A 17,537-nucleotide genomic window follows, 5' to 3' on the forward strand; every position below is an offset into this window, starting at 1 on the left:
ATGACAGCAGCTTCATCATCATTAAAACAAGGTTCAGCTGGGAATTTAGAAAATGCACGGCTGACATTTTGTGATTTCATTGAAACTTTATTGAACGTGAATATTAAAAAAAAAAAAAAAAAAAAAAAAATATGCTTGGTAATTCGGTTGGTACGGCCCAACGGGGAAGAAAGCCGTCCCCGTTTGACGTTAAAGTGCAAGTCAAATATTGGAGAATATCTCACCACCCTCTTATGTGTGTTTTGCATACTTTACATTTCATTCTCTAATCGGTAAACAACCCTGATCAGTTCAGCGTTTTTAGGACACAGCGTTTTGGTTTTTTTTGCAGCGTCATACTGTGAGTTGACAAACTGACAGACATGAGCAGCCAAACCCAGAGTGTCGTCACTTTCGCTGGCTTCTGTCCTGACTTTGACTGACGGACGAGCACAGAAGAGAATAGAATGTGCTGTCGTCGCACTTCCCTTTGAATGACTTGTGTGTTTTCTAGCACAAAGTGTACATTTCGTTTGTGATTTGACACAATTCATAATTCAGAAGTAAAAATCAAAGAACTCATTTTTATTTCAAATGAAAACAAATAAAACTACCAAATCAGTTGGTGGACAATTTAGTCGTCCGTTAATACATCAAAACGACTTATTCTGTACTCTTATTGTTGATGTTTCAGCTAAACTAAAGTGTTTAAATTCGCCAAAAATGATAAAAATACCCTGGCAGGGCTGCAATTAATTGCTTTTTTCCGATTGATCGTCCATAAAATGTTGAAAAATGGTAATCGAACCTAAAAATGGTGACGTTCTCGAATGCCTTGTGTTGTCCACAAACAAAAATGATTCAGTTTGGAGCATAAAAAACAGCAAATATTCACATTTTAAGAAGCTGAAAAATCAGAAAACCATGAATCGATGATCAAAATAGTTGATGATTCAGTCGATCGATCAGTCGAGTAATTCCTTCAGGCCTAGAACCTGGTTATTGCAGCATTAGGCAATTATGTATGAATTTAAACACACAAGAACAATTTCCATCTATTTTGTCAAACCAAAATAAAATGTGTAGTTTGATTTATTTTGACGTATTGGTGGTTCGTATTTAAACGCAAAGTCGAAGCTGCCGACACGAGTTTACCACTCTCCAAATATATATATACGTCTTTACTTGTTTACTAAGATTCTGTTTCCTTTCCAGAGCATCCAGAATATGCTCAACAGGGTTTCGCAAAGCCCTCTGCCGAGCCAGCACAAGGTGAGCGGCTAAACAAACCATCGCACACAGCGTCCGCGCATATTTTACATCTCAATCACACACCAGGGTCTCTTCAGGTTTCAAGTCAAATTTAAGACTTTTTAAGACTTTTTTAAGACCATAATTAATACAATTCGAGACCCGTTTCAAATCCATACTGGCAAAAAAGTACAAAAGACATGAAGGAAAATTGGAGCCACAAATTGAACTTGCACTTACCCATCTTATGCAAGCAATTCGGCTGCGCTGTGGGCTTTCATTAAGTGTTCTCCGCTGCTATGCTAAGCACCACTAGCACACTAGCTAGTGGTGCTCGATAAATTCTCACCGGGCAGCACAGGTGGCCTACTTCAGTTCCGTGTCCTCAAAAATAGAAACATTTCAAAGCGAGACTGAAGTTTATGCATTTTTTAAATAAAAGTAACGTTCATAGATTTTTAAGACCATTCAAAATTGTATTTAAGACCTTTTATGAGATTTTAGGAGAATTTAAGACATTTTAAGGCTTTAAAGTGATAGTTCGGAATTTTAGACCTATTTTCCAACTCAGCCGGTGTGATGGAGACGCCTGGAGACGTTTTCAAGAAATTTCATTCAGTTCTTCTAGTTGCCGAGTTCACTGATGCTATGGCTAGCGCAAGTCAATGATACATGTTAGCATGGCATTAAAAACACTCATACCGACTCCCGAGGCAAATCGATTGTAACGGCAGACTATCGATGTACATATCTGTGTTGATAGAATAATATTTGAAACAAAACTAACGTCGCATCGCATGAATTTTTGAGGGACTACTTTCTCTACTTCCGGCAGCGGAATCAGTCCACCGCTGCCGGAAGTATGACGCGCTGCTGCTGCTGCTGAGACATAAATCCTTCAAATTGCAAGGTTGGTTTTATTTCAAACATTGTATCAACACAGATATGTACATCGATAGTCTGCCGTTACAATTGATTTGCCTCGGGTGCACTGTGGAGTCGGTATGAGTGTTTTTAATGCCATGCTGCTAACTTGTATCATTGACTTGCGCTAGCCATAGCGCCAGCGAACTCGGCAACTAGAAGAACTGAATTCAATTTCTTGAAAAACGTCTCCATCACACCGGCTGAGTTGGAAATTAGGTCACTTTAAATTCAAATGATTGGATTTAAGACTTTTACAGACTTTTTAAGACCCCGCGGATACCCAGACACACACAAATCCTCAAACACAAAGCCTCGTCTGAATTTCCGGGTTGCAAAACGTCAACAATGTGCCGTTCCAATCGTATATCTTGGCCTAGAGTCCGCGTCATGGGTGCGGATCCAAAGGCGTTCCCAGGAACCAGCCAGGAGATGTAATCACTCCTGGCTGGTCCTGGGTCTCCCCCTTGGTCTTCTCCTGGATGGACAAGCCCGGAAAGACCTCCCCAGGGAGGCGTCCAGGAGGGTTCCCGACCCGTTGCCTGAACACCACCTCAGCTGGTTCCTCCTCTCTAGGAGCAGCAGTTTGAGCCACTCCTCACCCTATCCCTATCAGCCGCTTTGTTACCCAGACCTCAACGTTAGACGGACCGGTAAATTGAGAGCTAAGACCGATCCGTCTGTCTATCTAACAAGTAACTACGGTATACCATTCCCCCCCCCCCCCCACAGGATGCTGAGCCTCTTCGTGATGTCTCAGCTGCTGCAGACGACTCCCAGCTGCACTTCGGACAGGTAATGCAACAGCTCAAGATTTATATGTGAGCGGTAGCTTCACTGCATATCTTTCTTGCCCTCAGAACGGTTTGAAAACAAACGATAGTCGTCCGCCCGCTTGGTTGAATCCACACCCTTGTTTTGTTCTCGCCTCGACAAACAAAACAATCGCCCTGCATGTTTTCCTAAATTCTTTACAGCACGCAGAAGGCGTGTTTCAGTACGAGTCCGACGAGGCACCGAGTCGCTGCATTATCAGCAGTGTGAACGCTGAAAAACAGTATCAGCATCAGCTGCTCCAGGTTGTGTTTGTTTTGTTTGTGCATGCTCTTAAAGTTTGCCCCACAAATAAGATAAATCCATCACAGTCTTTGAGAATGAGAAGCAGGAAATGCTGGTTTTTTTTATATGCCAGCTTCACTATTGTTGACAATCTGCCAAAGGTTTCGATTTGAAATCTCATCCTTGCTTCCTTCTCTTTGTTTGTCAGACGAGAGTCAATGCGGAATCGTCCAGGATGAACCCCTTTTATGCATATTATTTGGTACGTACTGCACAGCGATTTCCTGTTTGTGAAGCAGGAGAACATGGCTAATACCCTTGTTGTTCTACCTTCAGGAATCGGGAAACAAAGGCCCCGCGATGGAAGACGAACGGACGAAAACATATTCTGAACCTCGAAAGGACTTCGCAGGCAACCCGACGCCACCTACACTGGCCCCAAAGGCGTCTGCCAATGGGCATCTGCACTCGCACCCTCAAACACAGGACCCCTTCAAGTCCTTGTGGGGAGATCTTTCCGCAGATTCTAAAACGGTGGATTTACAGCGCAAAGCACAAGCTAACGAGGACAATCCGTTTGGCGGATCTCCAAACGAGGCGGATAATCTGCGGCTGCCTTCACAGCAGAAGAACAAGCAAGAATCGTCTTCAGAAAATGCCTGGCTTTCTCGTGGCTCTTCTAAGGAACTTTACGATTTGTTTTCATCGTCATCCACGAACACACCCGACCGCTTCCCAAGCCCGCTGGCAAAGGATTTATTCAAAGACGTGTCCAGTTTGGAAGACCCGTTTGGTGCCACTCCCTCAAAACAATACGACCCTTTCCTGGATATGTCAAATGGGACTCCAGATATCTTCCAGCCGCTTCCTTCAAAGACCAACGGCAGGGATGTGTTTGAGACGGGCAGCAGTTCTACGGCCCACAAGGCTTCGTTCCCCAGATCTACGTTCGACACTTCGTCCCTATTCCCGGACAGTTCGCGGGACCCGTTTGCCACTCCCCTGTCAAACCAATCGGACCCTTTCCAAGACATTTCAAACGGGACGCCGGATATTTTCCAACCGCTTTCCCCAAAGAGCAACAGCAAGGATTTCTTTGAGACGAACCCGGGCAATGCCGCCTCTAAGGCTGTGTTTCGGAGACCGTCGCTCAACGTTCCGTCTGGAGTGACGTCGGCGAAACTGCCGCCAAATCTTTCCAGAGCAGCGTCGTCGGCGTCTCCTCCGGCTGTGCCGCCAAAGCCTGCGAACAGGGGAACCAAACACGCTATTCTTCAGCCCACTCCGTTCAGCCAGGCCATGAAGGCGCCCGTTTCTCCCGATCGCTCTCCAGAACTGAACCATGTACGTAACAAGTGGTACGTTAGATGCTACGCGCTAATTTTTAAATAATATGTGACGCGTCTTCATTGAACTTGCAGGCGCACACCTTCAGACGTCCGCCGAGACCACTTCCACGGACCAGAACACCAAGGGCACAAAAGCCACCCAGACCAGAAATGCCACAAAGACCAGAAAAGCCACCCACACCACCGCCGAAACCAGTACGCACGCAGAAATCAATAGTTTAACATGAGCTTTTAAATCTACAACACTGTATTTTTAAAGTCTCTGTGTGTCGTTGTTGCACTTCTTTGTCTGTGTTTAGGTTGAACATGAACCAGTTGCGCCCAAAATGTCTCCTAAACTGGCCTTCAAGCCCCTGCCAAAGCCGGTCTTTCCACGCAAATCCAAGAAAACGGTGCGTATGACGTTGTGAATCTTACCCGGTGCTGCTTTCAAAAACACACTGCAGAGAGGTGATAATGTTTTTTGGACATGTCGTCTACAGGACGTGGAGCCTGCCGACTATGTTGTCTTTGAGGACATCCTGCTTATTGGACAGGTGTGGTTTTTGAAAAGGAGTTGCACGTAATCGTAAAAAAGAGACCGCCACCTGTTGACCGTTTTTTTGTTTTATTATTATCCCTAAACAGGAAAGGTGTGTCGAAGACTGGCCAGAGGACAGTCCTCAGCTTAACCCCGACTTCAAGCCAGTAAGAAACCAATCAGAATTTTGAAAGTTTTGCATCCACGTCCATTGGGCTCTGAATTCTGCTCCTGAGCCATGATAAATGGGGGAGGGTTGTGTCAGGAAGTTAGCCCTAAAGCAGTGTTATATAGCCCAATATCCCAAATGTTCTTGATGCAAACGAATAATTCAATAGACATTTCACGCTGATGATGTTCTTCTCTTTCTCCAAGTCTGGCACGTTCAGATTACGACGAGAGTCACTGAAGGTAGGTTCTGGTTAGAATTGTGGAGCAAGTGTTAGAGGTAACGCAAAAGGTAACTCAAGAGGCTGAAATTAAATGTTCCCGTAGATGCGATCGGACTCGGATGGAGGCAGTGGTGAGGATCTGGATGGCTACGGAACTCAAAGCAAGGTGCAGTCCAATGGCCTTAGGCTTAAATCCACTGATTTCAATCCATATCTGCTTTTTTTTTTTTATACATGTTTTGTGCAAACATTTATTGCAGAAAAAAGATAAGAAATTCAGAATGTCCCTACTCTCCAGAAGAGGCTCAAAGGTAATCCAATTTCTGCAAAGTAACTTTTGTGTGTGCTTTGTGTGCGTTGCCGCTAAATTGGTTGCTGTTTTTTTTGTGGCTTTTTTTAGGACAAGTTTTCTGATGATATGCAGAAAGGAGGAACTCTACCTGCCCATAAATCATCAAAGGTAACGGGACAGGGAGTCTGGAATCGAAGCTTAAGGCCATATCATACTTCTCCGTCACCACGGAGACGCCTCGAGCCTTTATACTTCTGCGTCGTGGTGACGGACACGTGCTGCAATTTCCCGCCCGATCAGTAGGGGTCGCTGCGCAAGGTTGTTGTGCTTCAGGCTACAGTGAGCAATGGCGTCCGAGAGAGAAAGAGAGAGAAAGACTGTTGTTGAAACAGTGGCCGTTTCTCACTTTTCTGTGTGACGGAACGCAGTTTTAAGATAATTTGAGGCGAGAAATTGGCCATTTAGAGTCTAAACATGTGCTGTGTGTGTTAAGATATGACGTATTTATAGTTTGGCAGCGGCGTTATCGGCGGTGATCAGCTCCGCGTCTGTGGACGCTCGGTGCTCACTGTGAGCCGGCACAGAGCAGCTTAGCTCGGCCTGTCCTGAGGACCAATCGCAGCTCTTGCCGTCTCCGTTGTCCCTTGACGGAGTGACGGACACTTAAAAAATATTTCGTGCAGTCGGAGACGATGCAGAGGCTCTACGACAGGCTCTGCGTCTACGCAGAGTCTCTGCGTAACCTACGCAGAGACTCTGCGTAACCTACGCAGAGCACTTTACGCAGAAGTATAAATTGGGCTTTAGTCTTACAATTACCGACATATGTGAAGCTGGAATTAGAAGATGCAGGCGAACGTAGCTGAGGTGTTTGGTTTTTGGTCTCATTTGTGTTTATACAAGATTACTTGTACTAATAACCATGCAAAATCATGCAGATTTGGGGATTAAGCAAATTGGCCACTCTAAATAGACCGTATGTGTGAGAGTGATGGACTGGTGACCTGTCCAGGGTGTAGAAGATGGATGGACGGACTTGGTGGAAGACGATTGACTCACGGAACAAACCCATCAAACACCTGACTGCTTAGTTACGTGCCTTTTCTTTCTTAGGACTATTTTTCAGAATTCAGCGTGGCTGAAGAGGATGAAGACGGATTGGACTACAGAGTATGTCATCATTTAGGTCTTTGTAGTTATTTATTTATGTTTTTTTTGTTGTTTATTCTTGACCAGGATCGCTAAACTTGTACTGGTTTCATGTCATTCTTTTGTGATCAGAAGAAACCTCTGAAGACCAAAGTGAACCAGCTGTTGAGAAGAGGGTCTACGGCGTCTTCAGTGCCGGAGGGAAAGAACATGAATGGACGTTTAGCTCAGGAATCAAAGGTTTGTTCTTCAAAGTGTGAGCTTTCACAGGAGGAGGAGGAGGTTGATGATGCCTTCTTGCACCGCCCATCCCCTCAAATGATGTTCACCGGTGTTCAACGGCAAAGGTTGCTGTGACTTGTAAACCCAATATCTCATAGATTAGTATTTCTTCGAAAATTTGACAAAAAAGTCTAAAAAAAGATCTCCAAAATTTGACAAAAAAGTTGAAAAAAACATTTTGTCCAAAATTTGACGCAAAAAGTCATAGGTTAGTATTTTTTCCAGAATTTGACAAAAAAGTCAGTTGAAAATATTTGAAAACCTCTTAAGAAATCATTTTAATGATTTTTTGAAATTCAGGAAATGATCCATTTTCCCTGATGCACTTTGACAGTGAGCTGACTTTAGTCTCAAAAACAAAAAGTATCTCAGAATGACTTGAAATTTACCATCATAATAGTCGGCATCGCCCTGAACAAGGATCAGTTGAAAATATTTGCAAACCTCTTAAGGAATAATTTTTGTGAATTTTTGAAATTCAGGAAATGATCCATTTGCCCTGCACTTTGACAGTGAACTGACTTTAGTCTCAAAAACATTAGGCAAATTTGTGTTGTGCCTAATGAAGTTGCATTAGTTGCACATACGTACTACCTACGGGCACTGCACTAGTTTGACAAGAAAGTAAAAAAAAATTGGTCCGAAATTTGACAAAAAAGGTTAGTATGTCGTCCAAAATTTGACAAGAATCCCCCAAAAAATTGTCCAAAACTTGACAAAAAAACGTCCCCAAAAAATGTTGTACAAAATTTGAAAAAAAAATAAAAATAATTTTTTCCCCAAATTTGACAAAAAGTCATAGGTTAGTATGTCGTCCAAAATTGGACAAAAAAGTAAAAACAAAGTTGTTCAAAATAGGACAAAAAAACAAAAAAATTAAATCTGAAACTCCTGGATGGAACGATGGATAAGAATTTGGTGTTTGTAGTTGATGCTGAAGGTCATTTTGATCTCATAAAAACCCTTATCTTCCTGCCTTGAGTCTCTCTTTTTGCGTCGTTATCTTAATGTGCCTTGAAAGAACCCTTTCAGATTTTATATAAACTTCTGAAGGAATACGACCTTTTAGGAACGTTTTTTGTCCACGCTTTATAAGAAGGTGTCTTCCTAAATACAGCTTTTAATGCCGTGTCTTTTTTTGAACAGGGTAAAGTGTTGGATGACGGTGCTGCTGAAGACGTTTACGGAGGGAAAAGTGGGATGAATACCAAGTTTGTGCCACAAAGACGATTTACCATCGGCGGCCAAAAGGTACTGATTCACTGTTTCTACGAGAGATAATGTCATATGACTCTGCTGTCTGTACGAAATCTTTGACGTTTGTCTTTTCAACAAAAATCCTTTTCTCCAGAATGATGATGAACCGAAAGGTGCACATGGATACACGCCGCGTAAAGGCTCAAAGGCATGAGTATAACAGTGAACGCGTAGTGTCTTTATATATATATACGATATATCTGTGGTATTTCTATATGTGGAGTCATCTTTTTTTTCTCTCTTCCTCAGGAGAAATCACTAGATGATGATGTCGGTTCATACGGCTACACATCTGCTAAAAAGTCACAGGTAAAAGTCACCATCAGTATTACCGTATATAATAATAATAATAATTATAATACAAGCAGCATCAAAATACAAAATAATGTCTCATTAACCCCACAGGATTATGCGTTTGATGATATTGAAGAGATGAAAGGCCACAGTCTTCAGTCATATAACAAGGTACCATGTTTCGTTGTAACATGACACGAGCTGATGTTTGACTTTGTTTCAGCCTGAATATTTCTGGCACATTGAGGAAGTTTTACTTTAGAATTTATTTAATTTGACATCTAATTACGACTGTTGACATGTGATAATGACATAATACCATTTTGGTGCGATTTTGGATGACATAAAAGACAAAACTGGATTCGTTTTCGAAAGCATTTTTATTGCTTGAGTGCACATTTCAGAACATTTTTTGACAAAAAGTCAAAAGGTTAGTATGTTTAAAAAGTAAAAAAAAATGTGTCCAACAAAAAAGTTATAGTATAATATGTCGTCCATAATTGTCATACTACACTGTTTCGTCCAAAATCTGACCATTTTATTGAAAAAAACATTTTGGTCCAAAATTTCACAAAAACGTCATCCTATACTATGTCGTCCAAAATCTGAAAATTAAAAAAACAAAATTTTTTAGCCCAGAATGTGACCAAAACGTCATACTATATACTATTTCATCCACCTCAATGTCATACTACACTATTTCATCCAAATTCTGACCATTTTATTGAAAAAAAAAATTTGGTCCAAAATTTCACAAAAACGTCATACGTTTAATAAAATCTGAAAATGTTTTCGAAATTTTTTTTTTAGCCCAAAATTTGACCAAAACGTCATACTATACTATGTCATCCACCTCAAAGTCATACTACACTATTTCGTACTAAATCTGACCATTTTATTGAATAAAAAATGTTGGTCCAAAATTTAACAAAAACATCATACTATACTATGTCGTCCAAAATCTGAAAATGTTTTAGAATTTTTTTTTAGCCCAAAATGTGACCAAAACGTCATACTATACTATTTCATCCACCTCAATGTCATACTACACTACTTCGTACAAAATCTGACCATTTTATTGAAAAAAGAAAGTTTGGTCCAAAATTTCACAAAAACATCATACTATACTATGTCGTCCAAAATCTGAAAATGTTTTCGAAAAATGTTTTTTTGCCCAAAATGTGACCAAAACGTCATACTATACTATTTCATCCACCTCAATGTCATACTACAGTATTTTATCCAAATTTTGACCATTTTATTGAAAAAAAAAATTTGGTCCAAAATTTCACAAAAACGTCATACTATACTATGTCGTCCAAAATCTGAAAACATTTTTTTAGCCCAAAATGTGACCAAAACGTCATATTATACTATGTCATCCACCTCAATGTCATACTACACAATTTCGTACAAATCTGACCATTTTATTGAAAAAAAGATTTTGGTCCAAATTTTCACAAAAACATCATACTATACTATGTCGTCCAAAATCTGAAAATTAAAAAAAAAAATTTTTTTAGCCCAAAATGTGACCAAAACGTCATACTATACTATTTCATTCACCTCAATGTCATACTACACTATTTCGTACAAAATCTGACCATTTTATTGAAAAAATGATTTTGGTCCAAAATTTCACAAAAATGTCATACTATACTATGTCGTCCAAAATCGGAAAATGTTTTCAAAATGTTTTTTTTAGCCCAAAATGTGACCAAAACGTCATGCTATACTATGTCATCCACCTCAATATGATACTAAACTATTTCATCCAAAATCTGACCATTTTATTGGAAAAAACAAATTTGGTCCAAAATTTGACAAAAACGACATACTATACTATGTCGTCCAAGAACTGACAATATTTTTGAAAAACGTTTTTTGGTCCAAAACGTGACAAAAACGTCATACTATACTATGTAGTACGTCATACTATACTATGTGGTCCAAAATCTGAAAATGTTTTCGAAAAATGTTTTTTTGACCAAAATGTGACCAAAACGTCATACTATACTATGTCATCCACCTCAACGTAATACTACACTATTTCGTACAAATCTGACCATTTTATTGAAAAAAAGATTTTGGTCCAAATTTTCACAAAAACATCATACTATACTATGTCGTCCAAAATCTGACATTAAAAAATTTTTTTTTTTTAGCCCAAAATGTGACCAAAACGTCATACTATACTATGTCATCCACCTCAATATGATACTAAACTATTTCATCCAAAATCTGACCATTTTATTGGAAAAAACAAATTTGGTCCAAAATTTGACAAAAACGACATACTATACTATGTCGTCCAAGAACTGACAATATTTTTGAAAGACTTTTTTTGGTCCAAAACGTGACAAAAACGTACGTCATACTATACTATGTCTCCAAAATGTGACCATTTTTGGAGAAAAAAAATTTGGTCCAAAATTTGATAAAAAAGACATACTATACTATGTCGTCCAAGAACTGACAATATTTTTGAAAAACGTTTTTTTGGTCCAAAACGTGACAAAAACGTCATACTATACTATGCAGTACGTCATACTATACTATGTCTCCAAAATGTGACCATTTTTGGAGAAAAAAAATTTGGTCCAAAATTTGACAAAAACGTCATACTATACTATGTCGACCAAGAACTGACAATATTTTTGAAAAAAGTTTTTTTGGTCCAAAACGTGACAAAAACGTCATACTATACTATGTAGTACGTCATACTATACAATCTCTCCAAAATGTGACCATTTTTGGAGAAAAAAAATTTGGTCCAAAATTTGACAAAAACGACATACTATACTATGTCGTCAAAAAACTGACAATATTTTTGAAAAACGTTTTTTTGGTCCAAAACGTGACAAAAACTTCATACTACACCATGTAGTACGTCATACTATACTATGTCTCCAAAATGTGACCATTTTTGGAGAAAAAAAATTTGGTCCAAAATTTGACAAAAACGACATACTATACTATGTCGTCAAAAAACTGACAATATTTTTGAAAAACTTTTTTTGGTCCAAAACGTGACAAAAACGTCATACTATACTATGTAGTACGTCATACTATACTATGTCTCCAAAATGTGACCATTTTTGGAGAAAAAAAATGTGGTCCAAAATGTTACAAAAACGACATACTATACTATGTCGTCCAAGAACTGACAATATTTTTGAAAAACGTTTTTTTGGTCCAAAACGTGACAAAAACTTCATACTATACTATGTAGTACGTCATACTATACTATGTCTCCAAAATGTGACCATTTTTGGAGAAAAAAAATTTGGTCCAAAATTTGACAAAAACGACATACTATACTATGTCGTCAAAAAACTGACAATATTTTTGAAAAACTTTTTTTGGTCCAAAACGTGACAAAAACGTCATACTATACCATGTAGTACGTCATACTATACAATGTCTCCAAAATGTGACCATTTTTGGAGAAAAAAAAATTGGTACAAAATTTGACAAAAACGACATACTATACTATGTCGTCCAAGAACTGACAATATTTTTGAAAAACGTTTTTTTGGTCCAAAACGTGACAAAAACGTCATACTATACCATGTAGTACGTCATACTATACAATGTCTCCAAAATGTGACCATTTTTGGAGAAAAAAAATTTGGTCCAAAATTTGACAAAAACATCATACTATACTATGTCGTCCAAAATCTGAAAATTAAAAAAAAAATTTTTTTTAGCCCAAAATGTGACCAAAACGTCATACTATACTATTTCATTCACCTCAATGTCATACTACACTACTTCGTACAAAATCTGACCATTTTATTGAAAAAAGAAAGTTTGGTCCAAAATTTCACAAAAACGTCATACTATACTATGTCGTCCAAAATCTGAAAATGTTTTCGAAAAATGTTTTTTTGTCCAAAATGTGACCAAAACGTCATACTATAATATTTCATCCACCTCAATGTCATACTACACTATTTCGTACAAAACCTGACCATTTTATTGAAAAAATGATTTTGGTCCAAAATTTCACAAAAATGTCATACTATACTATGTCGTCCAAAATCGGAAAATGTTTTCAAAATGTGACCAAAACGTCATACTATACTATGTCATCCACCTCAATATGATACTAAACTATTTCATCCAAAGTCTGACCATTTTATTGGAAAAAACAAATTTGGTCCAAAATTTGACAAAAACGACATACTATACTATGTCGTCCAAGAACTGACAATATTTTTGAAAAACGTTTTTTTGGTCCAAAACGTGACAAAAACGTCATACTATACCATGTAGTACGTCATACTATACAATGTCTCCAAAATGTGACCATTTTTGGAGAAAAAAAAATTGGTACAAAATTTGACAAAAACGACATACTATACTATGTCGTCCAAGAACTGACAATATTTTTGAAAAACGTTTTTTTGGTCCAAAACGTGACAAAAACGTCATACTATACCATGTAGTACGTCATACTATACAATGTCTCCAAAATGTGACCATTTTTGGAGAAAAAAAATTTGGTCCAAAATTTGACAAAAACATCATACTATACTATGTCGTCCAAAATCTGAAAATTAAAAAAAAAAATTTTTTTAGCCCAAAATGTGACCAAAACGTCATACTATACTATTTCATTCACCTCAATGTCATACTACACTACTTCGTACAAAATCTGACCATTTTATTGAAAAAAGAAAGTTTGGTCCAAAATTTCACAAAAACGTCATACTATACTATGTCGTCCAAAATCTGAAAATGTTTTCGAAAAATGTTTTTTTGTCCAAAATGTGACCAAAACGTCATACTATAATATTTCATCCACCTCAATGTCATACTACACTATTTCGTACAAAACCTGACCATTTTATTGAAAAAATGATTTTGGTCCAAAATTTCACAAAAATGTCATACTATACTATGTCGTCCAAAATCGGAAAATGTTTTCAAAATGTGACCAAAACGTCATACTATACTATGTCATCCACCTCAATATGATACTAAACTATTTCATCCAAAGTCTGACCATTTTATTGGAAAAAACAAATTTGGTCCAAAATTTGACAAAAACGACATACTATACTATGTCGTCCAAGAACTGACAATATTTTTGAAAAACGTTTTTTTGGTCCAAAACGTGACAAAAACGTCATACTATACTATGTAGTACGTCATACTATACTATGTCTCCAAAATGTGACAATTTTTGGAGAAAACATTTTGGTCCAAAATTTGACAAAAACGACATACTATACTATGTCGTCAAAAAACTGACAATTTTTGAAAAACTTTTTTTGGTCCAAAACGTGACAAAAACGTCATACTATACTATGTAGTACGTCATACTATACAATGTCTCCAAAATGTGACCATTTTTGGAGAAAAAAAATGTGGTCCAAAATTTGACAAAAACGACATACTATACTATGTCGTCCAAGAACTGACAATATTTTTGAAAAACTTTTTTTGGTCCAAAACGTGACAAAAACGTCATACTATACCATGTAGTACGTCATACTATACTATGTCTCCAAAATGTGACCATTTTTGGAGAAAAAAAATTTGGTCCAAAATTTGACAAAAACGACATACTATACTATGTCGTCCAAGAACTGACACTATTTTTGAAAAATGTTTTTTGGTCCAAAACGTGACAAAAACGTCATACTATACTATGTAGTACGTCATACTATACTATGTCTCCAAAATGTGACCATTTTTGGAGAAAAAAAATGTGGTCCAAAATTTGACAAAAACGACATACTATACTATGTTGTCCAAGAACTGACAATATTTTTGAAAAACGTTTTTTTGGTCCAAAACGTGACAAAAACGTCATACTATACTATGTAGTACGTCATACTACACAATGTCTCCAAAATGTGACCATTTTTGGAGAAAAAAAATTTGGTCCAAAATTTGACAAAAACGACACACTATACTATGTCGTCAAAAAACTGACAATATTTTTGAAAAACGTTTTTTTGGTCCAAAACGTGACAAAAACTTCATACAATACTATGTTGTACGTCATACTATACTATGTCTCCAAAATGTGACCATTTTTGGAAAAAAAAATGTGGTCCAAAATTTGACAAAAACGACATACTATACTATGTCGTCCAAGAACTGACACTATTTTTGAAAAACGTTTTTTGGTCCAAAACGTGACAAAAACGTCATACTATACTATGTAGTACGTCATACTATACTATGTCTCCAAAATGTGACCATTTTTGGAGAAAAAAAATGTGGTCCAAAATTTGACAAAAACGACATACTATACTATGTCGTCAAAAAACTGACAATATTTTTGAAAAACTTTTTTTGGTCCAAAACGTGACAAAAACGTCATACTATACCATGTAGTACGTCATACTATACTATGTCTCCAAAATGTGACCATTTTTGGAGAAAAAAAATTTGGTCCAAAATTTGACAAAAACATCATACTATACTATGTCGTCCAAAATCTGAAAATTAAAAAAAAAAAATTTTTTAGCCCAAAATTTGACCAAAACGTCATACTATACTATTTCATTCACCTCAATATGATACTAAACTATTTCATCCAAAATCTGACCATTTTATTGGAAAAAACAAATTTGGTCCAAAATTTGACAAAAACGACATACTATACTATGTCGTCCAAGAACTGACAATATTTTTGAAAAACGTTTTTTGGTCCAAAACGTGACAAAAACGTCATACTATACTATGTAGTACGTCATACTATACTATGTCTCCAAAATGTGACCATTTTTGGAGAAAAAAAATTTGGTCCAAAATTTGATAAAAAAGACATACTATACTATGTCGTCCAAGAACTGACAATATTTTTGAAAAACGTTTTTTTGGTCCAAAACGTGACAAAAACGTCATACTATACTATGTAGCACGTCATACTATACTATGTCTCCAAAATGTGACCATTTTTGGAGAAAAAAAATGTGGTCCAAAATTTGACAAAAACGACATACTATACTATGTCGTCCAAGAACTGACAATATTTTTGAAAAACTTTTTTTGGTCCAAAACGTGACAAAAACTTCATACTATACTATGTAGCACGTCATACTATACTATGTCTCCAAAATGTGACCATTTTTGGAGAAAAGAAATTTGGTCCAAAATTTGACAAAAACGTCATACTATACTATGTCGTCCAAGAACTGACAATATTTTTGAAAAACGTTTTTTTGGTCCAAAACGTGACAAAAACGTCATACTATACTATGTAGTACGTCATACTATACTATGTCTCCAAAATGTGACAATTTTTGGAGAAAACATTTTGGTCCAAAATTTGACAAAAACGACATACTATACTATGTCGTCAAAAAACTGACAATTTTTGAAAAACTTTTTTTGGTCCAAAACGTGACAAAAACGTCATACTATACTATGTAGTACGTCATACTATACAATGTCTCCAAAATGTGACCATTTTTGGAGAAAAAAAATGTGGTCCAAAATTTGACAAAAACGACATACTATACTATGTCGTCCAAGAACTGACACTATTTTTGAAAAACGTTTTTTTGGTCCAAAACGTGACAAAACCGTCATACTATACTATGTAGTACGTCATACTATACTATGGTCCAAAATGTGACCATTTTTGGAGAAAAAAAATTTGGTCCAAAATTTGACAAAAACGACATACTATACTATGTCGTCAAAAAACTGACAATATTTTTGAAAAACGTTTTTTTGGTCCAAAACGTGACAAAAACGTCATACTATACGATGTAGTACGTCATACTATACAATGTCTCCAAAATGTGACCATTTTTGGAGAAAAAAAATTTGGTCCAAAATTTGACAAAAACGACATACTATACTATGTCGTCCAAGAACTGACACTATTTTTGAAAAACTTTTTTTGGTCCAAAACGTGACAAAAACGTCATACTATACTATGTAGTACGTCATACTATACTATGGTCCAAAATGTGACCATTTTTGGAGAAAAAAAATTTGGTCCAAAATTTGACAAAAACGACATACTATACTATGTCGTCCAAGAACTGACACTATTTTTGAAAAACGTTTTTTGGTCCAAAACGTGACAAAAACGTCATACTATACTATGTGTCCAAAATGTGACCATTTTTGGAGAAAAAAAATTTGGTCCAAAATTTGACAAAAACGACATACTATACTATGTCGTCCAAGAACTGACAATATTTTTGAAAAACTTTTTTTGGTCCAAAACGTGACAAAAACGTCATACTATACTATGTAGTACGTCATACTATACTATGTCTCCAAAATGTGACCATTTTTGGAGAAAAAAAATGTGGTCCAAAATTTGACAAAAACGACATACTATACTATGTCGTCCAAGAACTGACAATATTTTTTAAAAACGTTTTTTTGGTCCAAAACGTGACAAAACCGTCATACTATACTATGTAGTACGTCATACTATACTATGGTCCAAAATGTGACCATTTTTGGAGAAAAAAAATTTGGTCCAAAATTTGACAAAAACGACATACTATACTATGTCGTCAAAAAACTGACAATATTTTTGAAAAACGTTTTTTTGGTCCAAAACGTGACAAAAACGTCATACTATACGATGTAGTACGTCATACTATACAATGTCTCCAAAATGTGACCATTTTTGGAGAAAAAAAATTTGGTCCAAAATTTGACAAAAACGACATACTATACTATGTCGTCCAAGAACTGACACTATTTTTGAAAAACTTTTTTTGGTCCAAAACGTGACAAAAACGTCATACTATACTATGTAGTACGTCATACTATACTATGGTCCAAAATGTGACCATTTT

Source organism: Microchirus variegatus (genome assembly GCF_963457635.1).
Source record: "Microchirus variegatus genome assembly, chromosome: 2".
Taxonomy (NCBI): Eukaryota; Metazoa; Chordata; class Actinopteri; order Pleuronectiformes; family Soleidae; genus Microchirus; species Microchirus variegatus.